The sequence below is a fragment of the Nesoenas mayeri genome, assembly GCF_963082525.1.
Source record: "Nesoenas mayeri genome assembly, chromosome: 3".
NCBI lineage: Eukaryota > Metazoa > Chordata > Aves > Columbiformes > Columbidae > Nesoenas > Nesoenas mayeri.
Window position 1 is genome coordinate 3,777,338 of NC_137544.1, and position 23,391 is coordinate 3,800,728.

Consider the following 23,391-nt stretch of genomic DNA (forward strand, 5'->3'; position numbering starts at 1 on the left):
GGGGTGTTCTGTAAAGGTCCAGGGATGGAGGTTGGAAAGCCTCAGGGCTGGACCAGCTCCTGCGGTGTGACAAACACAACCCCTTGGAGGACAGCGTGGCGGTGGTGGCTCCCACTCAAACACCACGCCGGCCTTGGCTGAACACCTAGAAAGAAAACAGAGGGTTGGTTTCCAGTCCAAGAAGGAAAAGGCAGTGAGAAAGAAGAGATGTCTCTTGCTGCAGAAAAAGGAGGGCTTTGTGAGAGGCATGGTGCCAAGGTGCTGCTGGGGAGTGTTACCTCACCTCCGCCATCTGCCTGTTTTTGGGGCAAGAACAGACAGGCTCTGGCTTCTAGGGAAGCTCTGGTTACCTGCATCTCCAGTTTTAACTCAAGGGGCCATGAAAGGGTTGCCAAGGAGGCCAGGACATGTTCAGAGACCTCTCTGGAGATGTATCACACAACCTAACATTCTCTGGTGACAGCAACTGCTGTTCTTGGGGGTCAGGGTGTCTGTGCACACTGTCTGGATGGTTTCCTGGCTGGCAAACCTTCATCTTTCCACTTGGGCAAAACAGGGCCAGGTGAAGTAAGAAAACCCAAACTTCTCCCAAGAGTTTGAGCCAAAAGCAGAGCAGGGAAAAATGGCCATAAGATTCAGCTCCCTCCTGTCCTTCGGGCTCAGAGTAGGAGCACAGTCCCCCGAACAAGTGTGGCAGTAACTGGGGTGCTGGCATGGCTTGGGTTCAGATGCCTGCCCTCGGGGAGACCTGGACTTGTGGTTTCCACCAGGTCATCTCCAGTCTGCCCACTGGTAATGGTCCCAATGGTCTCTTTGAAAACACTGAGCAGCCAGGAGCTTTCCTCCCAGCTTCTCCTCCTTCCACCATGTGTGGACTCGGGGAAGCTGTGCCCAAAGTTGGTCTACCAAACCATGGCACCTGGAGGAACAAAGGATTCAAACAACTCCGCAAGAGTTAAGCTCAGGCAGCTTCTGCATTCATTTGCGAGAAGGATCAGATAAGAGACTTTCTCAAGGTCGTATGCTCATCTATGGCTGAGCTAGGAATAGATCCAGAGCTCTTGTCTACACGTCAAACACAAAACAAAATTCTTTTTCACCTTCCTGGTAATGTGCCCAGAGAGACCAGCCAGGACATATGAAACTACCTAGCTGGATGCACTAAACCACAGCAGTATGAGTTACTCAGCCCTTCTTTTCCCTGCTATTTGTGCCCACAAAGATGTGTGTAACTGAAATCCAGACCATAATTACGCCTCTTGAACCTTTTCAGTGAGAAGACTCAACTTAAAATAAACACTGACAGAGAGCAAGATTTATCCTACAATTGTGTGCAGGCACATGAGCTGAACGAGGAGTTGATAATATACACACAGACAGTCTGGGGGTGGAGAATTAGTCATGTTGCAGTCTTGTTCCTGCTCCTATTTATGTTAATGAGAGTTTTATGGTGAGCCGGAGCAAACACAGATACTCTATCAGGGTGAAGCCAACAGCCCTCATGCCTGAAGCAGCAATGATTTTCCTTCTTCTGTTGAAAAATAGATCGAATGGAGTGAAAAGCAGAGGGCTGCCCTGTTGGAGAGTCAGGTCTTTCACCAGCTCTTGCATGGGTGCACTGAAGAGCTGAGAGCACGTCAATGAATTCCACTTGCCGCCAGCTCCAGCCTGCCGAAATCAATAAAGGAAAACACCTAACGACTTTAAAGACCTCACTTCTGAGCTTTTTTTTCTACCTGTTGAGATGGGAATTTATAGGGGTGGGCAAAACCAGCAGCCCAATAGTCTGCTGCAGCTCTGCACAGGGCTACTGTATTTGGTAACCTCTAACAAAAGAATATTTTTATTGTAAGGCTGAATGTCACAGCTACAAAGCAGAGGCCCCACAGACTCCTTTGTCTTGTGTCTTCAGGATGTATAAAATCCCCAGAGTGGAAAAGACCCTCATTTGAGCCCTGGATACCACTCAGTTAGCATTTATGGGATTGCATGCTGAGAGCATAACAGCAGTTTGGAGCATCCCCTTTGCCACCACCCTGCTGCTACCTCTCCCTCCCTGTCACTGCCTCCCAGTAGCTTTGGAGGGATTTGATTTTTCTACTCTAAAAATGGCACTGATCCATCCCTCACCTCCTCTCAGGTGCAACATGAAACTTCTCATTCACTCTGTAGGGTCACCCCCTAAACAGTCAGGTCTGTTCCACAGCCTATCCAAACTCCAAAATGACAGAAAGGAGCCGCCTCTAATTTCCTATCGATGTCTTGGACTTGGGTCAAAGACCTGCTGTAGAAAAAGAGATCTGAAAGTGGTAAGGGTGTGAGAAATGTCTGTGTGTGAGGCTGTAATACAAACCTGTTTGCTGCCTGAGAACTAATTCCCAGGAACAAACCTTGTCCCTGACTCAGATCTTCAGACTTCTCCTGGTCTCCCGGCCCCAGGCTCAATTTTCCCCTAGGCTGGCCTATGCGAGCGAGTTTAAGTGATTAACCCTTGATTTGTCTTCATTATCACACTTGCCAGGCTCAGGGCATTCATGCCTTGTCTAATTACAGGTAATAGAATTTTGGGATCCAAATGTGGTAAGGGTCTCCTGCCACTTCACTAAGATCCTTTGTGCAGTGGTTTCCCCCTTCTGTTGCATGAACCCTGTCGATCCCGAAGGCACAAGGATGCATCAGGACACCAACTAATCAAAAAAGCATTTGTTTCTTTGTTGGGTTAGGTTTGCATTAGAGAAGTCAGCTTGACCGACCTATCCTGCAAGCCATAATGCACAGGAATCAGCAGAAGCACACAACCAGAATGGAGAAACAACTGGACTATCAAAGCGGATTGGGTGTGAAGTCCTACCACACCAAGACTCTAGGAGCTGGCATGCTCTGAGGCTTGGGTTTTGTATGGTTGCAGGTCAGCAATGAAAATTCTTCTCTCTCCCATGCCAGACATACTTTGTGAAGCTCATGGGGTGTCCTACTGAGCACAGACTTTTGAGCAGGGCCTGTCATGATAGGACAAGGGGTGGTGGTTTTAAACTAAAGGAGGGAGATTCAGGACAGACATGAGGAAGAAGTTGTTTCTGCTGAGGGTGGTGAAACCCTGTCCTAGGCTGCCAAGAGAGCTGGTGGATGAACCATCCATGCATTCGAGCAGGGGAGCAGGACACCCAGATGAGGTTACACAGAAAGGTGTCCAGGAGGGTTTGAATGTCTCCAGAGTAGGAGACTCCACAACCCCCCTGGGCAGCCTGGGCCAGGCTCTGACACCCTCACTGGGAAGAAGTTTCTTCTCAAATTTAAGTGGAACCTCTTGTGTTCCAGTTTGAACCCATTACCCCTTGTCCTATCACTGGTTGTCATCGAGAAGAGCCTGGCTCCATCCTCCTGACACTCACCCTTTATGTATTTATAAACATGAATAAGGTCACCCCTCAGTCTCCCCTTCTCCAAACTAAAGAGATTCAGTTCCTTCAGCCTTTCACCCCCTGACAAACCAGGTGTGATGAAACAAGTCCTAAGAGGCACAGGGAGGTGTACAGGGGTGTGAGAAAAGCTTTTCTTTATCGTCACTGATGGTGGATAACAAGAAATTCAGATGCTGTTCATGATCGAAAAAGAGATTGCAGAAAATGATGCTAGGCAAGGCCTTTTACCCTGCGGGAGTTTTACATGACTGAGAACTTTTATACGTCTGTACCTTCCCCATCAGTTCTCTCTGCCCTGGTCAGCTCTGAACATGAGGCATTCGTGAAGCAGCATTGGTTGGTATATGCTGGAATAGAGCAGCACAGGTACAGCCTGCTAAATTAAGGGCTATCAATAAGGTCACACACTGAGGAGCAAGTGGTCTAATAGAAAAAAAGGGGAAAAAAAGAAGAAAAAGAAGGGTGAAACACTCAGGATAGAAATGAGAGGGGAAAAAAAAGAATAAATAAAACTATCAGCCAGGGCAGATGTGTGGGGAACAAATTATTTTACTCCTTTTACTATTCCTGGTGGACTTTACTATAATATAGTTTTTTATTGCAGAGGACCAGCAGTGGTTGTAAGAGCCTGTATTACTCTGTTCATCTAGTCTCTGAGAAGAAAAAAAAGAGCCTCAATATGACATAAAGCCCAGGCCAAGGGAAACCCTTTTGCAGAATGAAGTGGTGCCCACATGGCATTCCTGGCGTGGGTTAAACAGAGCAGAGGTAATGGTTCAGCCCGTTAATAACCTTCAAAAACCACTTCAGCCCCTTTTATGCCTCACTTTCCCTCTTACTGATTATATAGTTCATGCAAGCGACCTTCAAGAAAAAAGCTCTAAGGATCTTCAGAGGTGTGCAGAGATTCACCTCTGATATCTCCAAGTCTCTCCATCTCATCTGGGCCACATGTTCTGGTTATAATGTGTCCACGGATATCCTACAGGAGCAACAGAGTTCAGGATGCGGTTCTCCTGACCATTTGCAGGCATTTGCTCCAAGGGTTTCGTTAGACAACTTCACAAGTTTGCACAGGTGTCACCCTATGGGCCATACAGACACCCCTTGATCCTATAAAAGAAAACCCTGGAGTAAATCTGGGCCAATAAGAAAGGTGGGGACAGACTTTTTAGCAGGGCCTGTTGCGATAGGACCAGGGGTGGTGGTTTTAAACTAAAAGAGGGGAGATTCAGGCCAGACATGAGGAAGACACTGAGGGTGGTGAGAGCCTGTCCCAAATTGCCCAGAGGAGTGGTGGATGAACCATCCCTGGAGACATCCCAGGCCAGGCTGGACGGGGCTCTGAGCAACCTGAGCTGGTGGAGATGTCCCTGCTCATGGCAGGGGTGGCACTGGGGGAGCTTTGAATGTCCCTTCCCACCCAAATTATTCTGTGATTCTACGATTCTAAGAACTGGGGAGATTGTGCCAGGTGTGCACGCCCTTTGCAGGCAGAGCTGTGTTTGCTTTTCTTTTCAGTGCAGCATAAAGATGGGGATGGGGTGGGGATGGCTGACCCCCTGGAGGTCTGCAGCAGGTTGGCAATGGGGGCAGCGAGGAGGAGACGCCTGAATGAGGGGGTTGCCATAGCAATGGAGTAAGGGAGGACTCCTGCTGCTGCACGGTGGTGGATGGAGGCTCTCGAGCATCCTCTGGGCAGCCGAGATGCTGAAGCCCTGGGCAGCAGATGAATGGAGGTGAGACCCATGGGTGTCAACGCCGCGGCTCCCTGGAGCCAGCTGTTGCCTTTCAGGGAGGCTGCACATGAATCACTCCTTTTCCCGTGCCAAAATGACCTCACTCCAGAGGGGAGCTGCTATGCTGTGTGGGCTTTGGCGAGCTCGGGCCCTTCCTTGCCCTGTGGTCCCCTGTCACAGTCTCTCCAAGCAACACAGCTGCAGCACGATACTCTGCACAAGGTTTCTACAGAGATGGAGAGCAAATCAGTCCTCCAGCCATCCCACTGACTCAGAAGAGAGTCCATCTCCCTGGGGTATGCTATCCAGCATTTGGCCACCCGATCCCTTTGCTCCTGCAGAAATCTGATCTGGATCCTAAATGCTTTTCTTACCTGCCACAAAGTGACCTTCAGCCACCTTCCTTCAAATCAAGGCTGTAGGGCTGCCCACATTGGCTGTGTCACTTCACACACACACAGACCTGACTTCCAGCCTAAAACATAACAAAAGCCCAGGGAGGAGATGGAGTTTCTGTCCCAGGGTTGATCCAGGATTCAGTGTCCTTGCAGGGGTTTGGAGAGGTAGCCACAGAGCCACCCCACACATTGGGCTGAGATATGGGTACAGAACCCAGCTGAATGTAATATTAGGATATTTAGGAAAAGGTTCTTCACCCAGAGGTGCTGGACACTGAACAGGCTCCCCAGGGAGGTGTCACGGCCCCAAGCCTGACAGTGTTCAAGAAGAGACTGGACAACGTCCTCAGACACATGGTGTGAACTGTGGGGTGTCCTGTGCAGGGACAGGAGTTGGACTCCATGATCCTGGTGGGTCTCTTCCAACTCAGGACATTCTGTGATTCTTTAGATATTCCTGTCCATTTACTGCTGTGAACAAGCCCCCAGAAGACCTCCCAGACAGTGTGGATGTTAAGGTCAGCAGCAGAGAAGCAGCCCCTTCTGCTGCTTCAGCCCTTTGGATGTGGCTTTCACATACACATCGGAGAAAGAGAGAAGAAGTGAGGCTTTCCATGACCTGGAGCAGGGTGAGGGCTCACTCTGGCACATCCTTCTGCCCGAATGACCCCCAGATAGATCCCAAAACAGTGCAGTGGAGGGAGGAGGGGACAGCAGTGGGTGGCTGCAGCCAGGTACACCAGCCTGACAAGAGGAGCGGAGCAGAAGTGCTGAGTTAACAGGGGACCAGCTTGCACTCCCTGCCCTGAGGTATTTCTCCCAGGCTGATCTCCAGCATCATGAGTAGAGTCAGAACACGCTTCAATAAATGCATCTGTCCTTTCCTGCCTGGCTGCATCTTGTCCCTTGTGCCTCCTCTGCACAAAATCAAGCAGGTTGCTTTCGAGGAAGCAGGACTGAGATTGCTGCCTGCTTTCCACGGACCCTGGAAGCTCCATTTTCTGCCCAGCTCAACTCCTCTCAGTCAGCAGATTTCCAACAGTTGTGTGGAAATCCTGCATGAAGATGGGCATTACCAGATGTCTGTCATTCCCACAAACCGGTCTTCCAGTGAGTGAAAAGCATTTGCAAACTGTGAAGCTGGGGAGGTTCAATGATCTCAGCCCATCAGCCAAAACCAGATATTAATGGTTTAAGTAGCAGCAGCAAAGACAAGTTCATAACCTCCCCATGAAGGCACCTCTCCATTCTACTCATCTGCTGGTGAGCTGTCTTGCGATGCAAAGAGACCCACAGATTGTAGGATCATTTCGGTTGGAAGATCGAGTCCAACCATTAACCTCACACTGACATTAACCCATGTCCCCAAGAACTTCATCTCTGCCTCTGTTCAACCCCTCCAGGGATGGTGACTCCACCACTGCCCTGGGCAGCCTGTTCCAATGCCTGACAAGCCTTTCTGGGAAGAAATTTTTCCTAATACCCAATTTAACCCCCCCCCCCGGCACAATTTACGGGCAAGGGTTGCTCTTCCATGCACTCCCCCAGGGTGCTAGCATGTCTTGGGACATAATGCTGGATGTGGAACACCTAATCTGTCCCAAATATCCCCCAAAGGACCTGTGGCTTGACAGAGCCAGTTCCTTCTCTCATTTTCCCTGCTGCCACCCAAGCACAGACACATTTTAGCAAGGAAAGAGCAGACAGAGCCGGCAGGGACGTCTGTGCCCGTGCGACCAGGGGGATGTGAAGGGCTGAGGCTCCTTGGGAACGAGCCAGATCAGGCTTAGAAATGCTCTCTTCCCAGGAGACTGTCACGGGGAGTTATTTTTCCCTAAATGCAGCATGGAAGGCAGAAGGGTATGTTTTCAGGAAAAACAAAACAAAACCTTGACAATTCTTTCCAGCTTTGCTGGGATTCATTCTGCTCAGCACTGAGCTCCCTCTGCAGAGACGAGCTCCCAAGGCTCCAGGTTAAAGTGATGGGGGTAACAGGGTCAGCCTCCCAGCAACCCTTTAATCCCCTTTACATTCTCCCTGTCCCATCTAATTACCCGCTTTAGCTGCTGCCTGGGCAATGATCATACAAACCCTGTACTCAGACCTGCTCAGCCCAATGCACTTTGTTATTTCATAGTATTTAAGGAAAACTGGTTGCAAAGAGATCCCCCGCTCCCATCCCCCAGAAAGGCTACGTTACTCTGGGGCTGATTTATTATTATTATTATTATTATTATTATTATTATTATTACTATATTTTTATGCAGTGTCTCTGCTACATTTCACAAACACCTAATGGCTGCAGAGCTATTGCAAGCCCAGAGCATGGGAGAAGCTGGATTCTTCCCATTCTGTTTTAATTTTCTTCTTTTTTGGTGTCATATAGATCCTCCCATGAAGAGGAACCACTGCAATGGGCATTCAAAAGCAGAGGAGACCTGAGATGCGAATAACAGCGACAGTCTCGGCATACTGAAATGATGGCTGGCAGAGAGAAAAACCACAGCAACCAAAACAGGCTTGTTCCCACTAAAAAGTGAGGAGTCCCTGAGATACTGGGGATGAGCAGACAAAGCCGAGACAACATGGTAACAGCCAGACACAGATCCTCACTGGAAACATGGTTTTCATCCATTTTACCCCCACTCCACTGATGTAGAAAAGCTCCAAAGGATAGAGCGGTGTTCAATAATACAGGGAGCATCATAGGAAAAAAAGGAGGGTTCTATATGGACCGGTGAGGGTGCAAGCTGGACGATTTGGGAGGTGTGGGTGCAGGGGTGTGCATTGCATTGGGGTTGCACAAGTGCTTGTGCTGGAAAGGCTGTGGGCTGGTGGAATAATTTTAGTAATTAGCCCCAAGCTGTTATAAAGGGCTCTGGGGAAGTTCTGGGTGATTATTTTCTTCTTTTTGGTTCTGTTTTGTGAGCTGCAAGGGCCAGACCTGAGCAGGTGGAAACCTGCTCTGCTCAGAACACGCTGCCTGCTTCAAAAAAATCAAAGGTAGCTACGCCCTGTGAGGCTACCACGCTTTATCCCATTATGTCTGCACCGCACAAGCCAAAAAACCTTTCCAGGGCTCTTGCAAATCTCGGGGAGGGGGCAGAGGGAGCAACAGGTGATTGTCCCGAAACCTGGTCAGACTCTTCCCTTGTTACATCTCATCCAGAGCAGAAAAATCGCCCCAAAGGTGGTGAGGACCCCCACACTGCTCCCAGCTGAGAGCAAAATCCACAAACCCCATTGCAAAGGAGGACTCAGACCCTGATTTCCAGCCTGTCCCAATCAACGGGAAGCCAAGATTCCCTCCATTTCCAGGGGATTTTGGCAAGGCAGGAGCTTGTGGTTGGGGGGTACTATGCAAGCCCCACATGTCACAGCCAGACCCCAGTGCTGAACTTCATGGTGTTTGGGGTCCCCAACTCCCCCACTCTGATGCTTCTGAGGGACCTGCTCCTTGTTGCTACCCCATTCCACAGGGCTAGAAAAGATGGGGGGTCCCCCCATCACTGGGGACCTCTCAGACACCTCCCATCCTGGGTGCAGCAGGGCGTCCCCAGGGCTCTGCTCCCCCCCAGCCCCAGCACAGCCGAAACAACAGGAGCCAAAAACTTACCGTGAAGCGAGTCAGAGGGACGAGTGCACGGACATCTTGGCTCCCTCCTTCCACCCCAGGTCTCCAACTTGGTATTTGCAGCGCGGTGTCACCAGTGCCTTCTGGGGACTCTCTCATCCTCCTCTGTGTCTCGCTTCAGAAATCTGTGTGTGTGTGTGTGTTTTTTTTATTTAAGGGACTTTTTTTTTTCCAGCGGTTGCGTCAGGCCTGTTGCCTGGAGACAGGCGAGCTATTCCAGTTTGAGCTTTTCAGTCCAGATTTCCTCCCTCTCTCTCTCTCTCTTTCATTCATACCACCAAGCCCTGAACCTACCTCCCACCAAGCAATAACCCTGAAGAGACCTGAAAGGGAGGAGCTGCACAGCCCGGGTCCTAAACATCCTCCGACACCCAAACGAGGGAGGAGGGGTAACGATGCCCTGGTAACGATGCTCTCGGTGTGGGTAACAGGGATGAAGGGGTGCTGTCAAGGGCAGGGACCCAAAATGTTTGCAGGAGACGCTTGGAGAGCTGTTGTATTCCCAAAGGATCCCGCGGTTCTTCCCGACACGAACCGGGGCTGGTGTCCCCGCGGCTGTTCCCGTTACATGCCGCGGAGAGCTGTGAGCCCTTCTCCGAGGAGCCTGGTGTCCTCTGGCACTCGGGAGAGCTTTGGGAAAATGTTTCCCAGATGCCACGATTCGCCCGGGGGTCAGTGTACGTGTGAAGGGGAGTTTTGCAAAGCTGCATCAGTGTCTCCGGGAAGCCCCAGGGTGGGTATCTCCGGGCACCGTGGCTTGTACCCGCTTGTTGGCACCATCCATCCCCTGACAGAAACCAGCTCAGAAACCAGTCTTTGCCTGTCTTTTGTACCGGGAAAGTGCCTGTTGCTCCCACGTCTTCCTCAGAGGGGATGGAAACCATTTTAACTGCTTCCAAGGAGGGACTGATAGAGGTATGTGTCCCAGCTGCTGGCTGATTCGGGGCCAGAAGCAAAAGCAGGGGACACAGAGGGTTTCATTCCTTCCCCAGGAGCTGAGGGTTAACCCCTCGAAGCCTGGGGACAGCTCTCAAAGCATCCCACACGCCAGCTATTGTACAATTGGTGTCTCAGGTTCACTGGCTGTGTTTGCAAACCTGGTCATGCAAAGGGTTAAGTGTTGGCCATTGACAGAACACCAAACCACCCAGGCCCCTTCCCACCCTTCAGCTTTTATGAGAAAAAACCCCTCACAGCCTTGTGGCTTTTTTTTTTACCCTTCCCCTCTCCTGCCTCAACTGTTCCTCCTCTCCCCCACGAGATTTACAGCCCTTTCCTTTTCCCATCCCAACAAGAGCCTTACAAACTGCACCACAGGGCTAGGATTTGTCACCTCCCTTCAAATGCCAGCCAGACTGTGGGGTGCCCTAGACCCCCCCAGTAATTTAGAGCCTGTGTCTGCACAGCGCTGAGTACAGGAGAAGCAGGTGCCCTGCAAGATGCAGCAATGCAGACTTTGAAGAGCGAAGAACAGCATTTTCACATTTCTGATGAAAATGCACTTTTTTTCTTTCTTTTTTGCTTTGCCAGCACCCTTTTTATTGTCAGATTTCAGATATGTATATGCAAACTCAGTCTGCTGATCAGCTCTCGCTGTGCTGCAGGTGGGGACCCAATTGCTTGCACCCACTCTTCCTGAGGCTGCTGAGGATGGAGAGGGATGAGGGAGATGGAAGAGCTGTTCCCTTCATGCTAAAACCATCTGACATGGACCTATAGTTGCATTTAAGCCCTTAGCAACAGACGGGTCGTTCAACATTTCGTGAAACATCTCATCAAAACAAAAATTGGGTCCGTGCCGATGAACCAAATGATGTCAGGGAATGGGCACGGGACTCTGGCAAAACACATTCCCTGGTCTGGTTTTGAAACGGGATAAGAAATCTTGAGACATGGATCAGGAATGAGCAAGACCAGGGCCCCTTCCTGACGGAGAAGTTGGATGCTGCCACCCAGAATTGATAGCCAAGAGCATTTAATTGCACGGATGTGGCCACACAGGGTCAGTTGGCCTCAGGGCCAGAGACCAGATCTAGCAGGGGTTAGTTTACTAGCAGAGGTGTTGCTACCAAGGCTGGACATCTACCTCATGGTAGTAACAGACCACACAGTGTCACCCACTCCCTCTTCTGTAAATGTTTATTTTTAATTTCGTTGTGTAATGGTTTTCAAATGAGCTGCCATAAGACACCAGTGAAAGGCTGAAACAAGGTCCCTATGAAGTATTTTCATGGGTTTTGAACATTTTTTGGTCTGCGTTTATCTCATTTAAATTGTCTTTGCCCATAAGACCTGTGGTGGGAGGTGCTGAAGAGCAGTGATGCTCCCACTGATGAGGCTCTGACCCCAACCATGTGCAGTAGGCAGCTGAGATTAGGTGTGATAAGTCAAAATAAACTTCTGCAACACTAACACTGTCTGTACCTGTGGCTTAGACCTTTTTCTTTTACTCAGATGAAGCGACATCTTCATTTTGCACCCAGAGATGCAGAAGCTGTCAGTTCCCAGAGTTACATCCCGCAAGACCCCTGGGCACAGCGTCTTTTCCAGCAGATGCCTGAATCCTTGGGCACACTTGGAACCAAGCCTGGGTCCTTGCTGGGATGTGGTTTTGCAAAGCTCAAACTGGAGATTGCCTGCTGTAGTGATAATTCCCTCCAGATGGGAACCCAGATCTCCTGTGCCAGTCTTAGCACCAGAAAAGCTATAAGGCAGATGTGCCCTATAGCCAGCTAAATCTCATCTGGACCTTCTGAGCTGCCTTTGTATCATCATAAATGGGCAGAAATGGCCATTCCTTTGTCATAATGGCAGAGGTTCAACATAATTTGGATTTGAACCATCTGCTTCTCTCCCTGGCTCCTGGCTTTGGGAAATTTCTCCTTGTAGGCATCCTGCCAACAGAGTATGGAGTAGCTGGACCTCCCAGTCTGGCCATTCCGTGGGATCACGTGCTTGGATCATCTTGGAGGAACATCAATGGTTGCTTTTCAGTTGGTCACCACATAAATTCCTCTCCCTTAAAGCAAAGTCCCTGGGGCTCAACCTGCCCAGGCTGGGATGGGGAAAGGAAGCTGTGGTGCTCTCAGCCACCACCATCATCTCCTAGCCAGGTGTAGTCTCCACTCCCCATACAGGGGTCTGTACCAGGAAAGTCCTTTGGCATAATTCGAGAACTACATGGGAGCCAGTCAACCTGGAAATGTGGCAGATGCACCTACAGATGGCAGCAGGTCTCCAGCTAATGTTGTCCCTTGGTCACCCCAAGGGAACCCATGCAAACACAGAGACCTGCAATGGGTTGTGGTCACCTGCCTGCTCATCTCCATGGATCACTGAGGGACCTGGGACTGGCCTTTTTCAGTATGGTGCTGTCATTTAGTCTGTTTCAGCTTAAGAGATGTCTTTTCCCAGATAGGATGACACACAGTTTCTGATAAACATAAGCAATAGCCCACTGCAAGGACAAATCCCCTGCACGTGTGCATTTGGCCTTTGTCTGCTTCTGGAGGGTGCTTTGTGGAGGGTGTTGGTCTCTTCACAGGCTGCTGAGGGAGTTGTCACAGCTCCAAGCCTGATAGCGTTAGAGACTGGACAATGTCCTCACACACGCAGTGTCAACTGTGGGGTGTCCTGTGCAGGGACAGGAGTGGGACTCAATGATCCTCGTGGGTCCCTTCCAACTCAGGACACTCTATGATTCTATGATTCTACCAAGTAGCAAGTGGTAGGACAAGAGGAAATGGCCTCAGGTTGAACCAAGAGAAGTTTAGATCAGATATTAGGAAAGGATTATTCCCAGAAAGGGCTGTCGGGCATTGGAACAGGCTGCCCGGGAAAGTGGTGGAGTCACCATCCATGGAGGGGTTTAAAAGGCATTTAGACAAGGTTTAGTGCTAGAGTTAGGTTATGGTTGGACTCAATGATCCTGAGGGTCTCTTCAAACCAAAATGATTCTATGATTCTATGGATGATGATGAGCATCCACCCCTCACCCTGCCCAAATGATGTGCATACTGGGACTGAGGAATTGCTTTTCTCACAGAAAGGTGCCCTGTTTTTGGCTGGGATAGAGTTCATTTTCTTTCTAGTAGCTGGTATAGTGCTGAGTTTTTGATTTAAAATGAAAATAATGTTGATAATATGCTGATATTTTATAATAGTTGTTGCTAAGTAGTCAAAGACTTTTCAACCTCTTAGGCCACAGCAGGTACAAAAGACACTGGGATGGGTCACAGCCAGGACAGCTGAACTGAACTGGCCAAAGGGATGTTTGATACCATATGATGTCATGCTCAGTACATATTTTGAGGGAAGTTAGCCTGGGGCAACCACTACTTGGGAACCGTTTGACAGGTGGTGAGGAATTGCATTGTGCATAACTTGTTTTATTTATTATTATTATTATTATTATTATTGTTGTTGTTGTTGTTGTTGTTGTTGTTATTAATATTAATAATAATATTGTTATTATTTTATTATATTTTGATTTTAATGTTTATTTTCTGTCCTATTAAACGGTCTTTATCTTAATCTATGAGGTTTATATTTTCTTTCTGATTCTCCACCCAATGAATGGCTGTGTGTTGTTTACCTGCTTGCTGGCTTAAACTGCAACCAAATGGTTTTCCATCCCTGTCCTTAGGCCCAGCCTGGAGTGTGTTGCAGATTTATTGACAATTACTGGGATGTGACATGGGGAGAAACTGGTCTCCTGGGAATCTGGAATAAGGTGGCAGAAAATGCTGGGGCTGTTTCAGTGTGAAACAGGTTCAAGCAAGAGGAAAGGCGTTTTTTGGACCATATGTGCTGCAGGTAGGTGGAGGTATAATAGTGATGTAGGGATGCAGCGGCTGAGGGACCTGGGGAGTTCAACTGGAGAACAGGAGCTGAGGGGAGACCTTCTGATCTCTGAACTGCCTGAAAGGAGCTTGGAGCCAGGGGGGTCGGGCTCTGCTCCCCAGGAACAAGCACCAGGAGCAGAGGAAACGACCTCAAGTTGCGCCAGGGGAGGTTGAGGTTGGATGTGGGGAACAATTTCTTCCCCAAAGGGCTGTGGGGCATTGGAACAGGCTGCCCAGGGCAGTGCTGGAGTCACCATCCCTGGAGGGGTTGAACAGACATGGAGATGAGGTTCTTAGGGACATGGTTTAGTGGTGAACTTGGCTCTAATGACCCTCTTATCCTTGATATGCCTTGAGATGACACCAAGAATAAGTTGTTCCATCACTTTCTCAGGGATGGAGGTGAGGCTGACCCGTCTATCATTACCTGGGTTCTCCTTCTTGCCCTTTTTCAAGACTGGAGTGACATTTGCTTTCCTCCAGTCCTCAGGCATCTCTCCCGTTTCCCAAGACTTGAAAAGATGATGGAGAATGGTCCAGCAATGACCTCAGCCACTCCCTCAGCACCTGTGGGTGCATCCCATCTGGACCCACGGATTTATGGATGTCCAGATTGCCTAACTGCTCCCTAACCCAGTCCTCATCAACCAAGGCAAACTCCTCCATTGTCCTGCCTTCCTCTGGGGCCTCAAGGGTACAGGGCTCCTCAGGACAGCCTCCGGCAGAGCAGACAGAGACAAAGAAGGCATTCAGTAACTCTACCTTCTCTGTATCTTCTGTCACCAGGGCACCCACCTCGTTCATCAGTGGGCCTACAAGATGTTTCAAAGATGCAAAGAGGTGGCTGAGCAGAGGAGTGAGGAGGCTAAGTCCACTATAGGAGAAGCTGAATGCTTAGCACGACCAAGGTGTTAAAAACCAGAACATCAACAGGAAATCAGATTTCATAAGTTTCACCGTCACCGTCATGGAACACTATGATATTTTTTGCGTTGTGTGTTGCTTTGGGTTATCAGTGATATTTTCTCTGCAGGTTTCTCCCAAGTGGGTCAACATCAAAGACAAAAGCAATGGACAATTGTGCCTGAAGTCCTACTGAAATTGCTGTGGGATTTTTTCAGCCAGCCTGTTTTTTCTTAAGTAAAAAGAAATAAATTTCATTACTCCAGAGTTAACTTTGCAAGTGTGTGTATTGAGTTAGTGAATTATTCCTCTCTCCAACTGCAAAAAAGTTACCAAGCCCTGAAAAACTAGAAATCATTTCCAAAGAAAATCAAAACCTTTCCCAAAGATTCAAAGTGACTTATTTGTAATTATTTTCCTTTGATAACATTGCTCACCCAATTCATTGCGGCAACTCATAGAAGGAGTAAGCATTTAAAATCTAAGGATCGATATGCAGCTTTTTCTACCTCTCTGCTGGAAAAAGGACTTAAGTCCCACTTTCATGCAGAATATTTGTTGTAAATTATTTTCCAGAACTGCTAGTGAACAAAAGCAATCCCTTTCCAGTCTTACCTGGCTAGCCAGTAAGGCATTTTCACTGAGAAACACAAGAGAGGAGGGATCATGGGTGGACACCATCTCCTCAAACTTCAGTCAAAAAATTCTGTTATTACCCTCAACTTATTACTTTGGTTTCCTGAGCCGAGGAAGGGAAAGGCAAGGAAAGCCCATCTCAGATACCTGCTTTAAATTGGGGTGAATTAATGATGAAGAGACAAGCTGCAGCATCCCTGTCCTTGTCATCCCTCTCTGTGCCAGAGTCAGTTTCTACTCACTCCGATGGCAATAGCTGGGTGAAATTTCCTGGATTTGTGACTAGTTGTCAGAAAACACAGTTTCACTGCAACCATCGGTGGCTTGATCAAACTCTATAAGGAAAACAGCTTCAACTCAGGGTAAAAAATTAACAGCGAATAATTGGTTTTGCTTTCTTTCAGCCAGAAGTTTGATTTTTTGTGTTCTTGGATCAAAATGACCCCTTCTTGGGGGCAGGAAAATGAAAACAAGTGAAATATTGTTACTTGTCAGATTCTACTGCTCTGCTGTTTTTTCAGCCTGGTGAATGAACCATGAAGTCAAATGTTTGCAGCACTCCTGATGACCATTGTCCCAGAGAGACCAGTACTTCAGAGGTTGTCTCCATCCCCCAGACACCCATCAGAAGGAGGCCAATGATGTTTCCTGAAACTGCAGGACTGAGATCCAAAATTCAACCTTCTCTTACATAAAGTTGTCATACTTCATCTCCAAAGAGTTGATAAACAGCCCACACTCAACCAGCCTCAGTCATGATCCCTGTTGTCCTGTTCAATGAAGCTCTGTGTGGCTTCCCTTCCTCTGTGTCTTGGTGTGGCAGAGGATCTACCCAAAATCCAGCAGGACCAGTAAGTGACACATACCAGCCTTACGACCTCCAGGTATCTTGGTGGGTCCGAAACCCTGCTGATAAGGGTGGAAGTGAGAGCGATGGAGCTTCACAGTATTGCATGGTTGGAAACAAAGCTGTGCCCAAAGACCCTTGAGGATAATAGTCACCAAAACACCCCAGCATAGGGAGATCTGAGTTGATCCTTGGCCACCACAGCTCCAGGTGGGCACTGGGTAAAGCCTTTTGCAATACAGCAAGTAGCTAATTGCACAAAATAGAGGGAAGGCAGATCTTACAAGATCTTACATGCAAGTGATAAAGAGATATCAGGATGTGCTGTCAGCTATCTCCTGTACCTCTCTTCCCCCCTGTGCCTTAAATGACATAAACTGTGCTGTACTCATTGGCAAAAGATGGCCAGCTCTGAGGAGGAACACAACCACTCTCTGTAGATGAGATTTTCAGCAGAAGTAGAACCTCAAATTGAAAGTAAGATTACAGCACCATAACCTGCATGATTATAAAAGGGGAAGCTGTTCAGACTAGAACCTGATTGGAGATAAAACTCTCCCCGAGATTAAGCATATGCAATAAATATCTCCACCCCTGCTATTGGCCCAGACTGCTCTTAGCTGTGAATGGGCCAATCTAGAAAACTCAAGGACCCATATTTCTCCTCCCATTTGCAGACCACTGGTACACCCTGTGGCTCCAGGGGATGAGTTTCAACTCACACCAGCTTGAATGAGAGCAATTCAGGACATCATTTGTAGTGGGACAGTATTTTTTAGAGCCTGCTGAGCCTTTGTGGGTAACGGTTCTTGTAAGGTAGATGTCATGCTAACATTAGTGCTAAATGAGCAACGTGGTTATACTACCAGCCCTTAATTGCTATAAGTGTAGCAAACCAGTTCGATTTGTCATTCAGCTGTTGTCGACAGGAAACCACTAACAGCAGTCAACTGACGACACCAAGAAGAATTAGACTTTCTCTTTCTACGTGCTCTAAGGATTAAAACTTATCAAGACGCGCTCATGTTCTTAAGTACGCAGCCTGCAAGGGATTTTTGAGCTCTGGTGGACAGCTAGGATCAAGCAGGATATGATTTAACCTGAACATAGGACTCACCAGGTAAGTGCAAACAATTTTCCAGCAACTTTGCTTCATTCCTGCTACCTGCACTCCATTGGGCGCATCCCCTTACAGCATTTAAAGATTTGTCCCATCTCTGGTTGTTGTCTGTGGACTGGTTGTAATTAAACCCTTAAAGATTGGAAGTAGGATATTCAATGGACCATACTACTGCTGTGGACTGGGGCAGGGTGCATCGCTTTCTTTCCTTCTGATAGTGTCTCAGTGCTGAAATCGGGGCACTCTCTGAGGTGGGACTGATGTTCTAAGTCAGACGCTGACCTGGCAGGTTGTCTCTTGGACACAGATCAACCTCTTTCTCTTAAAAAAACAACCAACCAAACAAAAGACCCATGATGAAAGCCCTTTAAATAGCAAAAGGTGAATGAGTTTCTTCCAGCTGAATTAATTGGGGATGAGAGAGCATTTAAGAGAAGGTAGAAGTTTGGATGCTCAGGCTCTAACTCATCAACCTTTGAGTTTGAACCCATGGGTGCTGCATATGATGCAGAGAACGGTTGAGACTTCAGAAGGGTTCCCTTCTGCCAAGAGGCACGTTTAGAGCTCAGGATCTTTGATTTCTTTTGCCCCACAGATGGGTTGGATGGTGTCCTTGGAGGTAAAATGTTGTTTTCACCAGCACCTCCAGTCAAGCTGGTAAAACCGGTGGCAGGTTAATGGTGGTTGTAGACAAAGCTTCTGGAAAGCTGGAGATCTCCAATAGCATTATATGAAGGATGAACTTAGTGCTTCTCCCTCTGGTCACTTCCCATCTCCACACATGCAAAGTCTGCACTAAGTTCATAACTTTCCTTCTTGGTTAAAATTAGGCCAGGCTCAAATTTCCACAGCACTCTAATTTGGAGCCTGGGTATCTCAGAAGCCACTTTGTCTGCTGCATGGCTTCTGGGAGGGAAGAGCAGTTGCAATGTCATGGGGTATTTGCATCTCAGACCTTCTCAGGTGTTTGCTTCAGGCTTTGTGGCCAGTGATGCTTGGCAAGCCAATGCTGTTCAAGGCGCTTCAGTTACCCTACTTGTGAAATTGAGGCATTTCTTGCCTGTCTGCTGTGATATTTAATTGATTATGGATCTTTAAAAGTGTAAAATCAGGACAAGGTGCGTATACCCTCAGCAGCAAGTGTTCCTGCTGCATGCAGAGCACATGCACGTGGTCCCTGCTCTGGTACGTGCTGGAGAAGAGAAGGCAGATGGAAATTTAGAAGAAAAAAGGACAGCTGCAGGGCAGCAAAAGCATCCTCATTAATATGCTCCACTAATCATTCTGTCAAGGTTTAAGTAATTTTTATCAGAAGATACGAAGTCTATAGAGCTCATGATTTCTTGCCTACATTTTGTTTTTTTTCCTCCCAGACATCCTGCAGCATTATCATAATACTGATGCACAAAAATCTGTGAAAAAAATACTTCTGACCCATTCTTGTTTCTTTCTGCCCAAATAGCGCTATTGCTGCACCTTCAGGGTTACAGTGAAAAAGCTGAAGGCTGAATTTTTTGATGGAGGAGAAAAGACTCAAGATATATTTAAGTCAAAATTTTGCAAAACTGCTACTTGTTTTTCTTTATCTGCTTTTCTAATGACTTTCTGTGTTCTGCTTAATCAATGTTGGGTGTTCCTTCTTACCCTGAGCTCTCAGCTGAGATGGTGTGCTCCCCAGCCCCTCTTAAATAAGCCCATGGTATCCCAGGCTGAGCGTCCCACTCCTGTGCTATCTGGGCTGTGTGCCTGTTTCAGACAAGACTATCAGCTCTTTTATTTCTGCTTTGTGATTTTCCTCGTGACTGACCTTTCAGCCTTTAATTCTCCATGGCACCTTTATGGGTACATCAAAACCCCAAAATGTCTTGAGGCCATATTTAGGTGCAGACAAGGCTTTTTGTCATCTCCGTCTGGTGTGGAAACAGGTCACCATGGATTTCATGGGGGTCAGGGCACTGTGTTGAGCAGAGTAGAAGCACTTGGGCACACTATTACTTCATCATTATTTGTCTTCCTTCCTTCTTTCCTTCCCCTCATTCTTTCCATTCTCTCTATGTTAAAAAAGGAGTTTTCTTGCTGTTCTTCCACGGTTGACAAGACTCTGGAGGCAACCAAGCATTGACTCCACGTGGGTGAGCTCCCCTGTAGTCAATCGTTTCCTGTGAGCCCACAGGGTTCAATCATGGGCAAGAATTTTGCAAGATACCTGAGGCTACATCCTGCTGGAGCACTTGGCAGCCCCAAAGTTTCCATTCATGGCTTCCTTTTATGTGGTGCAAGTCAGCTTTCTCGTTAGGTCTGTACCACACTGCAAGATTAGAAGTAGCTGAGAGGGTAAAAGAGGATGCAATTCCTCCTTGGCAGAGGTCTTGGCAACAGATTACAACCTCAGAGTCCTGTTGCTCGTTGTGGGAGAAGTCTCTGTACTGCTGGACGTGACTGTGAAATGCAAAAAGAAGTACATCACCGTACTTAACATGATACACAGGATCACGGTTATTGCTTAAAAATAAATGTTAAGGCGCAACACACGCAAGGGAAATGTAAACCAGATCTCCAGTATTTCACGTTGGACAAGCCATTTGCTTCTCACAGGTCAGCTTGTCTTCCATATCAGGGTTAAATCCATGTTAATTCATTTCACTGGCCAGCCAAAAACAGTCTCCCCCCCTGCAAAAAAAACCCCAAACAACAACACCAAAATTCAAACTACAACAGCTTCTTCTGTTGAAACAAAAAATGGGTTTCTAATTATATTTTCCAAGAAAATGTTGCAACTGAGTGGGAGAACAATGTTTTTGTGGTTTTACAGAGCAATTTTGCCTTTGTTAGTGTTGGTGGGTTCTAATTTGGAAAACATTGTGGGGTTGCCTATTCAAACTTCCAAACCCAATTATAAACGCCCGAAGGAGAAGACGACAGCTGAGCAAAGGTGTGGAAAGTGTGATCAATGAGAAATTTTTGCAAGAAGTAATCTTGCTTCATTTTCTGGAACCCCTGTGGAGAAGGAAGGAATAAACTTCTTGTCCACCATGGGCAGCACAAGCAGTTGTAGGTGTTTCAGCAAAGAAAATTAGTGCTGATCATTTAGAAAACCCTTTAAGACTCTGGGAGTTTGAGGGCTGATGGGGAGCAGTGGGAATTTCCATCATTGAAAGCTTTGAAGTGCAAGTTAGGTAGTTTCTCAGGTCCCCCACATTAATGACCTTTTAGGGGCCAGCCCTACATTTCTGCCATTCTTCAAAATATATGTGGCCTCTGAAGTGAAATCGCTTTTCAAAATCTCTCTCCTGTATTTCGCCCTTTTTATTTATTTATGTATTTATGAAATTATTCTCAAAATGTGACTGGATCTCACTGAGCGTTTCTGCTCCTCTGGAAAACATGAAATGTGTTATTGATCAAAAAGCAGCGCGCAGGACTCCTCGGGTCCTGTATGTCAAGTGCACGGGAAACAGACCAGAAGTAGAAAACACATGGTTTACAAATGAATCCTTTGCTACCCTAATGAGGGGAGAAGAGTGAAAAATATTCAGTTGTCCGGGATGTCTGGTCTGCCTTAACAATGACTGAATATGCACCATTTGTGGTGGTTCAAGGCTCGTTGAAAAAACTCCTTGTGCCATCTCTTTAAGTGTCCTTATGGCAAAAGAAGCAGTTGACCCAAGTCTCCAGGATCTGAAATTACTGCATTATGGTGTATCCTTGTACACAGAGGGTCAGAGACTTTTCTCAGATGCCTGTGCTTCCCCAGGTTATGGTGACCAGTGGTAAAGGACCACCAGGTCACACGAGATATCTTCATAAGAAGGTACCCCTCTTCTCCAAGAAACTGCGGAGTGGGAAAGAAAAATCTTCATAATATGCTGTGCGTAGAGGACCTGCAGAACTTCTTTCAGACCAAATGGTTGCCTCCTTGATATCCAAGCCATGATGGCAACCACGTTGATGTGAATAGCTACTAATGATGAATGGCTTGAAACCATGAGAATTTGGGGCAGAACATCTCAAAATATGTGTATGGGAGGATGATGCTTGAGAAGTGGGCTTTGAGTAGAGGTTAAATTTGATGTATGGAAAAAACAAGGCGTCACCTGTGATACGTGATAGAAGGAGGGAGAACTAAGGTCATAGTAAGCAAATGCAGAAATTGATATAAAAGTTTAAACTTGACTTTTATCTCAAGAGTTTTTCCTGTCAGACTCTTACGTATTTGGCATTCACCATTTTAGAAGCACAGGAAGAAGACCACAACTGCTTGAGACATTAATATAGCACACTTGTATGGGAAATAATTACTTTTTCCAGTGAAAAGTGCCAGTATGCATTGTATCTTAGTGACAGAACTTTCCAAGGGTGTCAGTTTCTCATGGAATACTTTTTTTTCCAGGAGATTATATTGGAAAAGTGGGAAAAAAACATTCTGTGTAAAAGTCTCTGCGTGGGCTGCCAATGAATAACAGCTCTACACAGAAGGGAATTGAGACCATGGGACTCTTTACAAGAGAGATCTTACCTAGGTTGGAAGAAATCCTCATTGTTGAAATGCAGTACTGCATGGGCACCAGCTGCTGATATTAGTGAGAGTATAGACACTGACAAAGCAAGAAACCAGAGGAAATATTTCTTTTAGCCTGATGCAATCGAATTAGACCAGATCAAAGATGAGGCAACTTGAGAGTTAACCAACCCCGTCACTCCTGTGCCATAAATAATGACTTTCTGCAATAGACCTGGCTGCAAGGTTTGACTTTGTCCTGCTGCGTTTCTGTCTCCTTCAGTCACCCATAGGGAAGTTTGAACATTCTTTTAATTCTGGAAGTCAAGCTCATCTTATAATTTTGAGTAAGGGTTAGAAAACTCTGGTGTTGTTTATGGGTTTTTGGTTGTGTTTGTTTGGTTGGTTTTTGTTTGTTTTTGCTTGTTTGGGGTTTTTGTTTGTTTCTTCAGTTGCATAAAAAGGAAAATTATATTGTGGTAGTGTCTTCTTTGCTGCATGTAGTCAAGATTAGGAATGGTGTGAGCAGTGCAGAGGAACCAGGGTTGGTAGCAGAGAAGAACCAGCACAATCATGTCCAGCATAGGCAGGGTCTTGGGAGCAAGGACCACACGCTCCTCCAGCAAGGTTTTGTGAGGGCCAGTCCTGCCTCGGTGCAGAAAGCTGTGCTAGATGCTTCACTAGTGGCTATTTTCTGCAAGCAGTTGTACTGATTCTGGATGGTGGAAATTCACAATTCTATGAGGTCACCAGGAAGGCGTCTTTTTTAAAAACATTTGTATTTCTCCTCATTATTTCTCTTATTTATAAGTGAGAAGAAAAAAAAGAAAAAATAGTCACTTTCTCACTCCAAAAAAGCTTTTCCTAAGTGGGGCCAGACAAAATCTCTTTGTCATCCCTATTAGTAGAGTATACTCCAGTTAATCTTCCTGTTACAATGAGCCAAAACCACTGCTGCATTGTCATGCCAGTCCCTGGAGAGAGCCCTACAGTGCCTATGGGATTCAGTAACAAATAACGATAGTGAAACATGAGGGAACCCATCACCACTGTGTGCTCAGGGTGGTCAGTAGCTGGGGCTACAAAAGGCAACTGTGTCTGAATGTCATCCCAAACACAGCAAAAACTTTAGGATGGTAAAACAGGGGAAAAGAAACAGCATAAACCAAACAGATGGGCAGTGCAACCTGAGCAATTTAGCTAAACTTTTCTAAGCACAGTCCAGGAGCCAGAATGAGATGGAGACTTACAAGGAGTTGGGATGCAGCCATCTAATTTTGAAGGGTGAGAGAATAATACCTGATACTGTCTATTTTACTAGCAGAGATGCTGTCCGAGAGTTCAGAAAGT